The following is a 12546-nucleotide window of genomic DNA, read 5'->3' on the forward strand; positions in this document are numbered from 1 at the left end:
CACAATTACTTGGCAATTACCATAACAAATGTGCTGAATATACTACCAGGTACACCTTCATCATTTCATGTATCTCTATGCCTTTACCAATCTCAAAATCCAATTTTCCACACCAGAAAGAGATTTTGTTTTCTTCATGAATCATTAATTACAAAATGTACATGACTGCAAAAATATGCTGTTGAGCATTGAATAAATTAAGGGCAGCCAGAAGTTATGTCACTTGTCGCAGGCTATATATGAACATGCAAATATTTGTCTCAAATTTTCATGAGATCATTACACAGTCAAAGGTTAATTGTGTTCTGCTTTGGAAAGAACATCTTGTTTTCCAGCCAAAGTGATATGGTAACGTACATTTTGAGGAAATACATGACAGGAAAGGGACCAAGAATAGATGAAAAATATACTTACTTTAAAATGGCTTCAGGGGTTTTGCTACAATTTGCCATACCTTTGTGTAATATGGTAGCAATTGACATCCATTGTCTGTCTTTTGTCTGTCCCAGTGTACTGGTATTGTATGAATATATGTACATGTATGTAATACTGCATGTGTTTATGTGACACTGTGTGTATATTACTGTCGCATGTCTGTTGAAAGTATGTATGTACCCAAGGATGTAGAAAATATCAGACAGCTGGCAAAAACAGTAACTATCAGCTAAAATTTACCAATTCTGGAATTTTTTATTTTAATAAGAAATTAAGGACATTTACACAGATTTAAGTTTCTCACTTAATTTTTGCAGCCTGTAAGCAAAGTCTTCTATTTCCCTGTGTACTATTTTGTATATTTGTAATGCTTATATGACGGTATGTACTGAATACATGTATGTATGTCTATGTGTACGTGCGATACTATATGTTTGCTAAATATGAATGTATATTTGTTTGTTTGTTTCCTTCTTGCTCATGTTCTTCACAGTATCATGCATCACTGTTCTGTCTGTTTACACTATTAGGTCATACAAGATTTACCAGTATATTGATGGTGCAAATACTGCGATCTGATTGGTCAAGACGCGAAAAGAACCGTGGTATATTGGCGATATACCACGGCTGGCATACGCGCGAGCTCTCAATTTGAGCAAAAATCCGTTTATGACGTTGCACACCAGAATTCCAATATACTGTTGTGATATAGTAGCAAATAAATCATACCCAGTGATGGTATACCACTCGATTTTGACCAGTTCATCCATATATGCACTCGCTATCGCTTGTGCATATATGTCGTGAACTGGTCAAAATCTCGTGATATACCATCGCGGGTGTGCTTATTGCTTAAATACAAGAATGTCCATGTATGTATGAATATGTGTACGTGCGATTACTATATGTTTGCATGAATGTATGTTTCTTTGTTTCGTCTTGGTCATGTTCTTACAGTATCATGCATCACTGTTCTGTCTTGTTTACACTATTAGGTCATACAAGATTTGTCTGTGTGTCAGACACTCATCCACAGACCCATAAAATGGATCCTCTACCAGATGGAGATGTTCTAATACACGCTGGAGATTTCACTCAACAGGGGTTGCCAAAAGAAGTTGAGGAATTTAACGATTGGCTAGGTTAGTTATTGCAAGTTTCCTTCCATGCATGTAATGGGATTGTGGCCTACAATCTAGTTTTGAGTGTTTTCATTTCACCGTAGCAATGCCAAGTTCTCCAAATTTTAAAGTCGCATTGTCCCTTTTTGTAAAGTTTGATCAACATTTTATAATTTCAGATGTCATCTTCTCAAAACTTTAAAGTCGAATTGTCTTTGTAGTAGTGTTTACTCAACATGTTTCAATGTCAAAGGTCAATTAGCAAACATGCAATAATCCATCACTTTCTTGAGTTCATGCCATAGACATTGTGTATAATTAGGATGTCAAATAGCAACTGTTGGTATGCAAAAATCGGTATAATTCCTTGTAAACCAACTACAACCAAACACCAACTTAGCCTTACACCATCCAAAACTAACTTTTGCCTCAACCCCCCTCAAATTCAGCTCAGTTCCTAACGTAACTGGGTCTGATATATTTTTACAGACATCCCAGAGAATGCATTAAAATAAACTCATATAGGTGTTGACTTGTCTTCTTTTTCTATTCCGTGCAAATCCAAATCAGTTGTCATGCACTTTATTAAGGGGGATGTCCAGAGATTTTCGCAAACAAAATCAAAAACTCTCCACCTCACTGAAGACTTCTTCATTTATTACAATTATCTTCACAGGTACACTACCATACAAACACAAGATTGTCATCGCTGGTAATCATGAATTGTCCTTTGACCCTGTTACAATCAAATCTTGGGAGTGCATGCAGAGATATGATGAAAGTGAACTGAAAGATATGTATTTGAAACTTACACACTTGCACTTACTTGGAAGATTCAGAAACCAATGTTCTTGGATTCAGAATCTATGGTTCACCATGGTAAGTCTTGAATAAACTGTCAGACCAAATGCTCACTATTGTACAGTCAAAACCTGTGTATAGTGGTCACACAAGGGACTAAGAAAAATGGACCACTGTATGGAGGTGGCCATTTTAACAACTCTGTTATTAAAGTGGGCATTGGCCAAGTGCTTTTGAAGAGGTCATGAATGACTTCAAGTATGAAGATGCGACTTCAGTTGAATTTCTGAAATGCAAACAATGTATACTATGTAAGACACACCTACATGTACTCTTTACCTGACAAGTTTTTGTCCAGTTTAGCAAAATCATGTTGAAACAAATCTAACACATCTGATTGTCAAGCAAGGAAATACAATTATCATCTTTAGCTGTAAAGAGATCTGCGTTTATACTTTTTATGTGTTTTGTCACAAAGAAAACATAACACACTCCAAGTGAAATACCTTATTTTTTCCCCATTGATGTCTACATGCTCTGTATGTATGACTTTGCTAGTGTCACTGTTTTGATTAAACTCTATAATCATGTGCCAAGCGCTCCAACCACCACCTGCAACGATAAATATGTTTGCAAATGCTATTAAGGTTTGCCCAAACTTCTGTCACCAGCAGCAAATGTCATTTATGTGTTACTTTTGTTCGGTAACAAAGAATTCTCAGTAATGCATATTCCAACAGGAAGTTTGATGTTTAGATAAATTGTTTGCCATTTTCTTACATTTTTCCACCTAGGCAACCAGAATTTTTCGACTGGAGTTTTAACCTTCCAAGGGGTCAACCAATGCTGGACGTATGGAACAAAATTCCTGAAGGCATTGATATCTTAATTACCCATGGACCTCCCCTAGGTGAGTGGTGTATGTGTGTGTGTGTGTGTTCAATCTTTACAAATGCAAATATTTCAAAAGTGTCCGCTGCATGTTCGTCATGCAATTGCTTCAAAGTATATATTTTCTTAAAGTTTGGTATTTCTCAAATTCTCTGTTGTTTTATGAACCTTGCTGACTTTCATATTAAACAATAAGAGCAATGGTTACTTCACTGTCGGTCATTTGGCAGCCATGAATCAAGCCAAGCTAGGTCAGACATTGGATGAACCTATAGTTTCAGCACCAATCGCAGTAACTTTTAATACATCTAATATTGCAGTTTCATATGTTTGGGTAAATAAGTTTATAGTTTATTATTTGTCCCCAGGAGATGTCAAATTTGTACCAATGGACAACAAAAGGACAGGTAATCATGTTAGCGATAACTGACTCACAGATAAAGTTTTTTTATATAAATTAAATAAGAACTACATGTAATGTCCATATGGTTCTTGTATATATTCTCATAAATACATAATATGTATATTACCGGTATATACATTTTTAGAAGTTAGTAGATTATTGACATTCTGTACTAATATTATATTTTTAAGGTCATGGAGATAAAACCATGTCAGAGCAGAGAGCTGGCTGTATGGAATTACTGAATACAATTCAGAAACGAGTGAAACCAAAATATCATATCTTTGGACACATACATGAAGGTATGAATGTACTCATTTCAAAAGTTTTTGACTGCCGGAATAACAACTTGATAATTTTCATTTCTCATTTTAATTAGAAATCTGCAAAAGTTTGTCTCTCATCAGTTTCTGACAGGTTAAAGTTTTGCCTGATACAAGAAAGTTATACCAACATATGTTTAAAGTTATGCAAATTTTTCTCCACTACTTTCAAACCAATTGTCATAAATTTGCCATATAGTGTCTATTGTATGTTTACCTATTTTCCATATATTTTGTTGGACAGGTTATGGAGTGACATCCGATGGCTACACAACTTATATCAACGCCTCAACATGCACCCTCAGATACAGACCCATCAACAAACCAGTCATATTTGATTTACCAAATCCATCCTGAACTCATCACAACTTTGACATCAAGATTGTCTGCTCCACAATATTGCAATAATCGGAAGTGTATCCTGCAAGGACAGGGGTACAAACCAAAAGCACAATACTGTACATACATGAAGATTTGTGGTGTTTCTTTAAGTGTGTAAGTTTGCCTGGACTGAAAGTTTTAAAGGAAACAATCTGTAAAGACATGGCATTTCCTATACTCTGGTCATTTACATAATATTTAATAATCTACCTTTTTAAGTCCTTTACAGAAATGTCTTTTGTATATATCGGTTACTTTAACTTAATGTAAAACTGCACACATTAGTCATTTTAAGTGAAATGTATTATGCAATTTTATCTATTAATAGCAAATATGTACTGTGACAGGATGAATACGTACTGTAGAGACTATCACCCATGGCCTGTTTCTTTTGTCATATCAACATGAGTGTCACTTGTGCTGCGTTAGACACGAGACAAAGACAAGTCTTGATATTTACAATAAAATATCACAGCTGATAAAGTGGTATTATGAGGTGATGTGTTTTACAGAATGTAGTGACTTGGGGAAATGATTATGTATGGTTAGGATTATATATTATTGCCTGAATACATGGGTTAGGTGCCCGAGAGCAGGTGACAATTTGCCCGACGCCAGGAGGGCAAATTGTCTCCTGCTGCGAGGGCACATAAACCCATGTATTCAGGCAATAATATTTTTATTACATGCCTCTTCACAGTTAATGTTATATGACATTTAGTTACAAGCAGGGCTTTTCATTCAGACCAGCATCAAACAGATTTTAACGAAAGTCAAAATAGCAGTGTGCGCATGGATATGTTACATCTAGCGTTAAGCGTCTACTTTGACGTCGAAAACATGGAAAGGCTTCCAGACCCAGAATAAAATAGGAATCACTGTGCAAGTGTGGTACTAGAGAAACACATACCCTACAATTTTGAAATTTGAATTTGAAAATAGCTGCCATACCAGTATTAACTCAGTGGGGAAAATGAAAATTTCCATTTCAAAAGACTAAGGCAGAGTGACATTTTTCTTCTCCAACGGCTTTCATATGGGTTCCCACAAATGGTTGATCAGGAAAAAAATGGAGAATTTGAGAGTCTGAATATCTGTCCCCAAGGCTCATTCTACGTTAACTAAGGTGAAGCCATGTTCAAAACTCCCCTAGAACATGCAGATCATCAATCTTAGTCCCAGATATGTTAGAGATGTAAGCTTCATACAAGTATGTGTATACATGTACATGCAGTACTGATGTAGTAATTTTCATCCCATGAAATAATATCAAGTTCAGTGTTGTGAAAGTTTGATTCAGCAAACCACTGGAACTATATTTACAAATAGCTTTACTTAAAGTGAAGATACTAGAATAAACCTGTGAAGAGAACAGTTACTTTTAAAAAAGTGATCTATGTTATCATTCATAACTTCTTGACTGTTGCAAGAGCCAGAGTATCTGATGCATGATAATCTTGATATCCGTTAGATCAAGTGGCTTTCACCAAAAACATGTGGTGTAATGTCCGGTGGGTAAAATAGTTCTGACCTTGTAAATAGAAAACTTGGTCAAAGGCATGTAATGACTCGCGTCTCTAATCCAAGCAAGAAATCCTATCAAAAAGGTATTATTGGTTCACTCGATATCAGATTCACATGAAAATACACACAGCATATCAAACTGTGATTTCATGCAAAATCTCAGTCTCCTGCAGCTTTGACTGAGGGCTTTCAAGTGCAGTTTGCATATCAAATGTGGTACACTGTAATGTTACATTACAGTGTACATTTTAGCAATACCCCTGCCAGACAAGGGTATACATGAGATTCAGGTACAGTATGTGACATATAACACAAGCCATCATGCAAGTACTAGTGCTATACATCAGTGGAGCAAATTTTATCAAAATCAATTAAGACATCTGATACAGTCAATAGTCAATTTTTCGATTGATTACAAATTTCATATTTTGCATCCTGGAAACAAATCTCCAACGTGAGAAATGTACATTGGAACTTTATTGAATGAATTGTAATATTGAAAGTTATAGCATGGATGAAAAGCTTTACTTGTCCCATGTAATATTTATTTTTCAATTATAGAAGAAGGATTATGATGCATATTAAAGTGTAACAATCACAAATATTCACATTTAAAAAGTCTGCAACCTTGCATTGTATTGAAAAGCAAGGATTGTCAGGTTTATAATTTCTGACTTCTCATAAATTTATGTATCTGTGTCAGGGCTATTGCTCAGCCAAAAGAGATCAATACAATTTATTTAGCATTTTGTTTCCATGTTTCCTTGATGCAGTAGGAAAAAAATAACACACCATCTAGAATAATTACTTCACGAACATCAGGAATAGACTTAATATCTGTCGTTTGAGGGCACTCTGTTAGAGGGGAGCATGGAGAGCGCCCTCAAACAACCAATTTTTCAGTCTGTCTCAGAGTATATACATCACCGTCAGTGTAATGACATGAATTAGTTCAGAATCATACTGATTGTATAAATGTTCTTAAACTTTGCTATTAAAGCTGGAATTTGTTGTATATATCTTACAGCTGTCAAATATTTTTGTTTTTCTGTGTCCATACTTCACAAACTAGGATACTCAATGCAGGGGGAAGTGTATATCCAAGGAAGATATTTGTGAACTGAAGTGTAAGTTTCTCACTCTGAACACTGAAACCAAAAAAATTGCTTGGTGTTTATTACATAGGTATCTCTCTCTCTCTCTCTCTCTCTCTCTCTCTCTCTCTTCTCTCTCTCCTCTCTCTCTCTCTCTCTCTCTCTCTCTCTCTCTCTCTCTCCTATATATATATATATATATATATATATATATATATATATATATATATATATATATATATAACTTTAAGATGTATAACAAATTATATTGAAGGGACTGAGCCCATCTTCCTCAATGATTCCCATGTCAGTCATCTATCTAATCTATATGGTTTATTTAACCTAGCAGGCTACATAGAATTGGAGTGAACAGGTGTAAGCAGAGCTGCTGCACTTGACTCCACAGACCCCAACATTATTTAATACCCCCTCCAAAAAGAGAAAACAGGAAAGCAAAAATTAATAGTCCCCACCCCTCAAAAAATTGAAAAATTACACCAATCATTCAGTGTTCACTTTTATATGCCACTGGTAGAATTACGCCTACAAATGATCGTATAATTCTTCTCTAGTATGAATGTAGTTTGTGTTTGTCTGGTGTAACCATTCTTCGAAATTTATGAGCCACTATAAAGGCCTAAATATCATCTGTTACCCTGTACCGTAGTGATCTCTCAAATACAGAATCCATCTGTTCACTGAATTCTCGGTTTGTCTTCAAGAGCGCCCTCTATTTTACATTCCTGGAAAGTGCTACACCTCTATCGGGCTCAGAAGGCGGCCTTGGAATCAGTGAATACAATTTTTACATTCGCTCCATTTTGTAAGGAACGATTAAAATTTCCTTTCTTTTGAGTGATGCAAATATTTTCGGATAAAGTAGTATTCATATCATTTGCCTGCTATGTTTTGAAATGCCACAAATTGGTTCTGTCATGGAGCTTGGCTACGTCGGTAAGCGTCTTTAAGGACCATTACTGAGAGCCAATCAAAAATAAATAGAATATATGAGATATGCTAGTCTGCGTTCAAAAATATCTCTAGGGGCGGGAGAATTGACTCGCTGGTTTAAAAAAAAAGGTTATGTTGGTAAAAAAGGTTATGTTGGGGGTATTCGAAGGGATTTGGGAACGTAAAGGGGTCACTCGAAATGAAACTGCCTCTGATTGATACGACATAGTTCTTAACGCTTGTGCTGTATGAAAGAGTAAATGACAATTACATTAACCCCTAAATTGCATAGGTCTCTGAAGTGTTGTCTTTTTAAGTTTGCTTTCCTGAAATGTGATGTAACACTACAGCCCGACGAATCCTGTAAATATTAAGGTACAGCAGTGGTGTCATCGTGCAATTTTCAGCAAAGTATGAAGTCGTCATGGGAAACGCAGTGAAAATGAACCTTATTAAAGGTATACAAATGAAACTCACCACAGTCCTAGAGTTTGTCAGTGCTAGAAATTACCATGGAACATGGTAACCAATATTTGGTAACTTTACAAACTCAACGAGTGTTCAACAAACGAGTATCGAAGAGCTGCAATAATATTCAATTGCTTGTAGAGGATGGTGTTGAAGAGATTACCGTATATCACTTCTCTGCAAGGTGCCAAAACCTTCAAAACTCGGACTAAGGTATACATGCCCATTTGGTCGTTCAGGTTAAAATAATTATATGACTTCCATATTTGCTGGTCAAGAGTATTTGTTGTTCGGAAGACTATACTACGCCGACCAATACTGTCGTATTTGAGATGAGTTCTCATTAAATTCACGACGCATACAGGGATAAGCTGATCACTTAAATGATAAATTCATTTGTCAGTCTCTGTCTCGGGTTTTTTCCGGTTTAGCACTTCAATCATCACATCAGTCAACGTAACATAGAGTGATTTGCAATAGGTGTTTATGGAATTGATCTCCGAGCGTCTTCATAGCCTGATAGTAAAGACACAGTAAATGTCTCCCTCAAGCGGTGAACAAGGACAGGGGGAAAATGCTTGCCAGCTTCAGAGCTGCGTAAAGGAAACCTTTAATTATCAAATAATCTATCCGACGAAAACTAGTGAGTATTCTTAAAATGTTTTTAATCTCTATTGATCCTGCGACTTTAAGAATATTTCTGATTTGCAAAATAATACTCAAATTTGTCAGAATCGTTTTAGTTAACTTCGTCATCGCATACAAAATTTAAGAGTTTACGATCGACTTATGCTATTCCAGAGACACGTTATGAAATGATCACAATTTGGACACAGTGTTTATTTTCCGCTGCAGTAAGCTTACCTGTGTATAAAAGAATTTCTATATGCAGGTACGATACGCTATGTATGTAATATGTAACATTTATATAAATAACGACTATACAGACGTCTGACTGTACAATTTTCTTAGGTATATGAAAGTCACATCGCAATATTCCTTTATCTTAAATGTCTATGCACAAATATGCTTCCATGGCACCTGGTTTGCTACGAAGCTACTAGTCTCCTACTTACACATTGGTGTGTCCAAATGGTCTTGCCGATGTATCTTAAAGGGACAAAGTCGTGATTTTTTTGAGCTTTTTTCAAATCTTTGAATTTTTGAAACATGCTGAAATACTGGTAAACAGTGCACAATCTCAACTATAATTGTAGCCAAACAAGATCGTTTTGCTATCAGGAGATACATGTATGAGATGTCACATGATTTAGGGTGTCATATTTTGGTGATTGCATCATGTGATATGTAATCTAATTTGATAGCTGTAGGCATCTCGATTGGCAAGCTTTCTTGTCTAGGATCATTCGGCTGGGCATTGGCTCAGTTCCAAAATGAAGGGATAGAGGGCGGAGAATCAGTAACCTATCACAGAGTTGCAAAAAACAAACAAGAACCGCCCCCTCATCTCGCTGACCCAGATTGTACCAACCTTGATATCAGGGCACGACATACCCGATGAGAGGGTAACTCTCTATAGCCATAAATGGCTACTAGAAGAGTCTATGTCTTTAGGCGTGTTGTAGAGGGATAGGTAACGGTATGTTAAGTAAATGTTCGGCTAATATTATGACTTAAAATTTACAGTTACCTGCTGCTCAAGAATGTACTGAGATGGAAAGAAAACTTTTCTTTTTCACAATGGTAAATTTTTTGACGAAATGGTGGATTGTGCTCGACAATAACTTATTGCTATGGGAAAACGCACCTGTTCGTTTACACTAGCGAAGTATTAATACTGTTAAAAGCATTCAGAGATTGATGACAGATATTATAGCATGGGTGAACAATGCAAGGATGAATACTTTGGTGTCTGTAAATGTACTTGGCTGTCTGTGGAAACACGCATTGTTTGTTTTTCTCTTTGTTTGTTTGTTTGTTTGCTTTACAAGGCCGAACATAGCCCTGCGTACGATGCTTGTGTTGCTAACGTAATACGGCTCCCACCACATTGTTGGGAGGCCGTACAACGCCAGGAATAGACAGCATTGTAAGTCGAGCAATGCAATGTCCATGTATGTCCGATTGTTTTCGTTAATTCTAACGTTTAAATTCGTGAAATCGTTTGCTGCTGTTGGCAAAATAACTTAAGACACGTGATCTTGTAATGGTAGCATCGTGGATGAAATGAATAATTGTGACAGATTTCAATCAAAACATAGGTATTCAAATATATAACCAAATATAGTCATCTTGGCACATCCCAAATCTGCGCATATGAGGACAACTTAATTTCTGCGCAGAGGACCTCAACATTTAAGCGAGATCAAAAAGCTAGATCATACCAGTTTGGCGCGTCTCCTGACGAACACAATATGATACCAAGCTTCACGTAGTTTCTGAATTTCTTTCAACTGATTTTAATAGCTCAAAAACAAGATGGACAAAGTTAATGCACTGCATAGCTTGTTCTTAAGGTAGCTAAAGGTTTATCGCAAGATGAGCTGAAGACTTTAAAACAGCTAGTGAAGGGGGAACAGATTAATGTTCGCGAGACTGAAAAATCGAAACTGCTGAGCACCTCTCATCAAGCTCAAACAAAAGGCTTTATATCGGAAACGGACCTGACATTGCTGAAAGACCTTCTTGAAAAGCTTGAACGAAGAGACCTCTTCGACCTGGTTGAAACTTTTGAGAGAGAACAGCATGGCCACAGCACAGGTAAGCTAAGGTCACTTCCTTGCAAGTATCAAGGTGGCATGATGCATACTACCATGGCATTACAAATAAAACATGCATTTCCACGTCATTACTTTATTTACATCGCTGGTATATATTATGCTACTAGTCAGACGACTACAACGGGAAAAGTATCCGTTTCTAACTTTAAAAGCCGAAAGGACACTGCAGTATACTGAGTATTTCCCGTTGGCAACAGCATGGCAGACAAGGCGTCTTAATATTCGACAGCAGTGGAATTTTGCGTTTACAAACGAAAGGTAATTATTACGGGTCAGACTCTGCTCGTACATACATGTAAGTAAATGCATTCGTTACAAACAGCCGAGCGATAAAACTCATAAAATACGCAATGACTTTTGCCCACATGAACGCAAGCTTCATAAACATTGATTTGACAACTTTTATTATGAGATGCAAATGACATTTCGATATCTACGAATGAAAAATAAAAATACAAAATTGACCAAATGATGCAGAGTTCCTGTTAGTCATGATTACGTGATCATTTTCTCAATTCTCCACTCCGGGCAAAAATGTTGCCCTTAGTGTGTAATACATAACGGTCTCTTATGCGAAATTATTGTAGCACAAGTTACGGAAATTAAGAAAAGACGTCAACAAATTTTTCTTTTTATCTAGTGTAGCATTGTCAGGCAAATAGAATTAAACGGATGTTGTCATTGTTGTCACGAGGGACCGATTTTCATTATAATTACGGTTCGTAAAGTCAAGAAATGGTCAGTGCACGAAAGGAAGAGATAACCTGAGAAAATTACCTTGTTATCTTATTGATCAGTGGATTAGGGTTTATTCTTCGGTCTTGATTTAACCAATATGATGATATTAGAGTGTACAACGTTTTCACTGGTTGCCTTCAGTAATATAACTCGTTTTACTCCGTCACGTTCTGAATTTGCACCAATACTATAGCACGGAATACTCGTTACACCAGGTATATACAGGCACCACGCTACTTGCTTACTTACAAGAACTAAATATGTGTTCGAGTATTTATTGACAGATCAAGGTTGTTGGTTCAACGATAAATATTCACAAATTTCGCCGAAACCAAATTATCGCGAGGATTAAATTTGAAAAATCTCAATTTGGCGATGGCCGGCAACTGCCACAGTATACCAACATCCTTACGGTTCCCATAGAGGTACACGTAGTAGAATGGTAACCCTCAGTCGCTGCGAGGCAAGAATTAAAGAAAAACAAATCAGAATGAGAGAGCCGAGTGCTGCCAAAATGTGATAGTCTGATAGCATTTTTTCTTGTCTTAGTAGGAATATTTCTACATGGAAGTAAATGTGCAGACACAGTAAGGAACAAAAATGATAAATTGCAGATGCGCCTTCATGCCGGGTATGCACGCCTGGCAAACGTCCGCTCTTCTGTAGCGGCCTCAA

The 12546-nt window shown here is 36.6% G+C and overlaps 1 long non-coding RNA gene and 1 pseudogene across 1 annotated transcript in view; both read left to right on the forward strand.

The window, feature by feature from the left end:
- The window catches only part of LOC139115871 (uncharacterized), a 145216-nt gene extending 140374 nt beyond the window's left edge, over nucleotides 1-4842 (forward strand). The window contains exon 2 of the long non-coding RNA XR_011548200.1: nucleotides 4684-4842. This is a non-coding gene — a long non-coding RNA (uncharacterized lncRNA). The remainder of the gene's footprint in view (nucleotides 1-4683) is intronic.
- On the forward strand, nucleotides 1359-4842 carry LOC139115832 (metallophosphoesterase MPPED2-like; annotated as a pseudogene).
- Nucleotides 4843-12546: the final 7704 nt, after the last annotated feature.

The sequence above is a fragment of the Ptychodera flava genome, chromosome 2 (assembly GCF_041260155.1).
Source record: "Ptychodera flava strain L36383 chromosome 2, AS_Pfla_20210202, whole genome shotgun sequence".
In the NCBI taxonomy this organism is placed as follows: domain Eukaryota; kingdom Metazoa; phylum Hemichordata; class Enteropneusta; family Ptychoderidae; genus Ptychodera; species Ptychodera flava.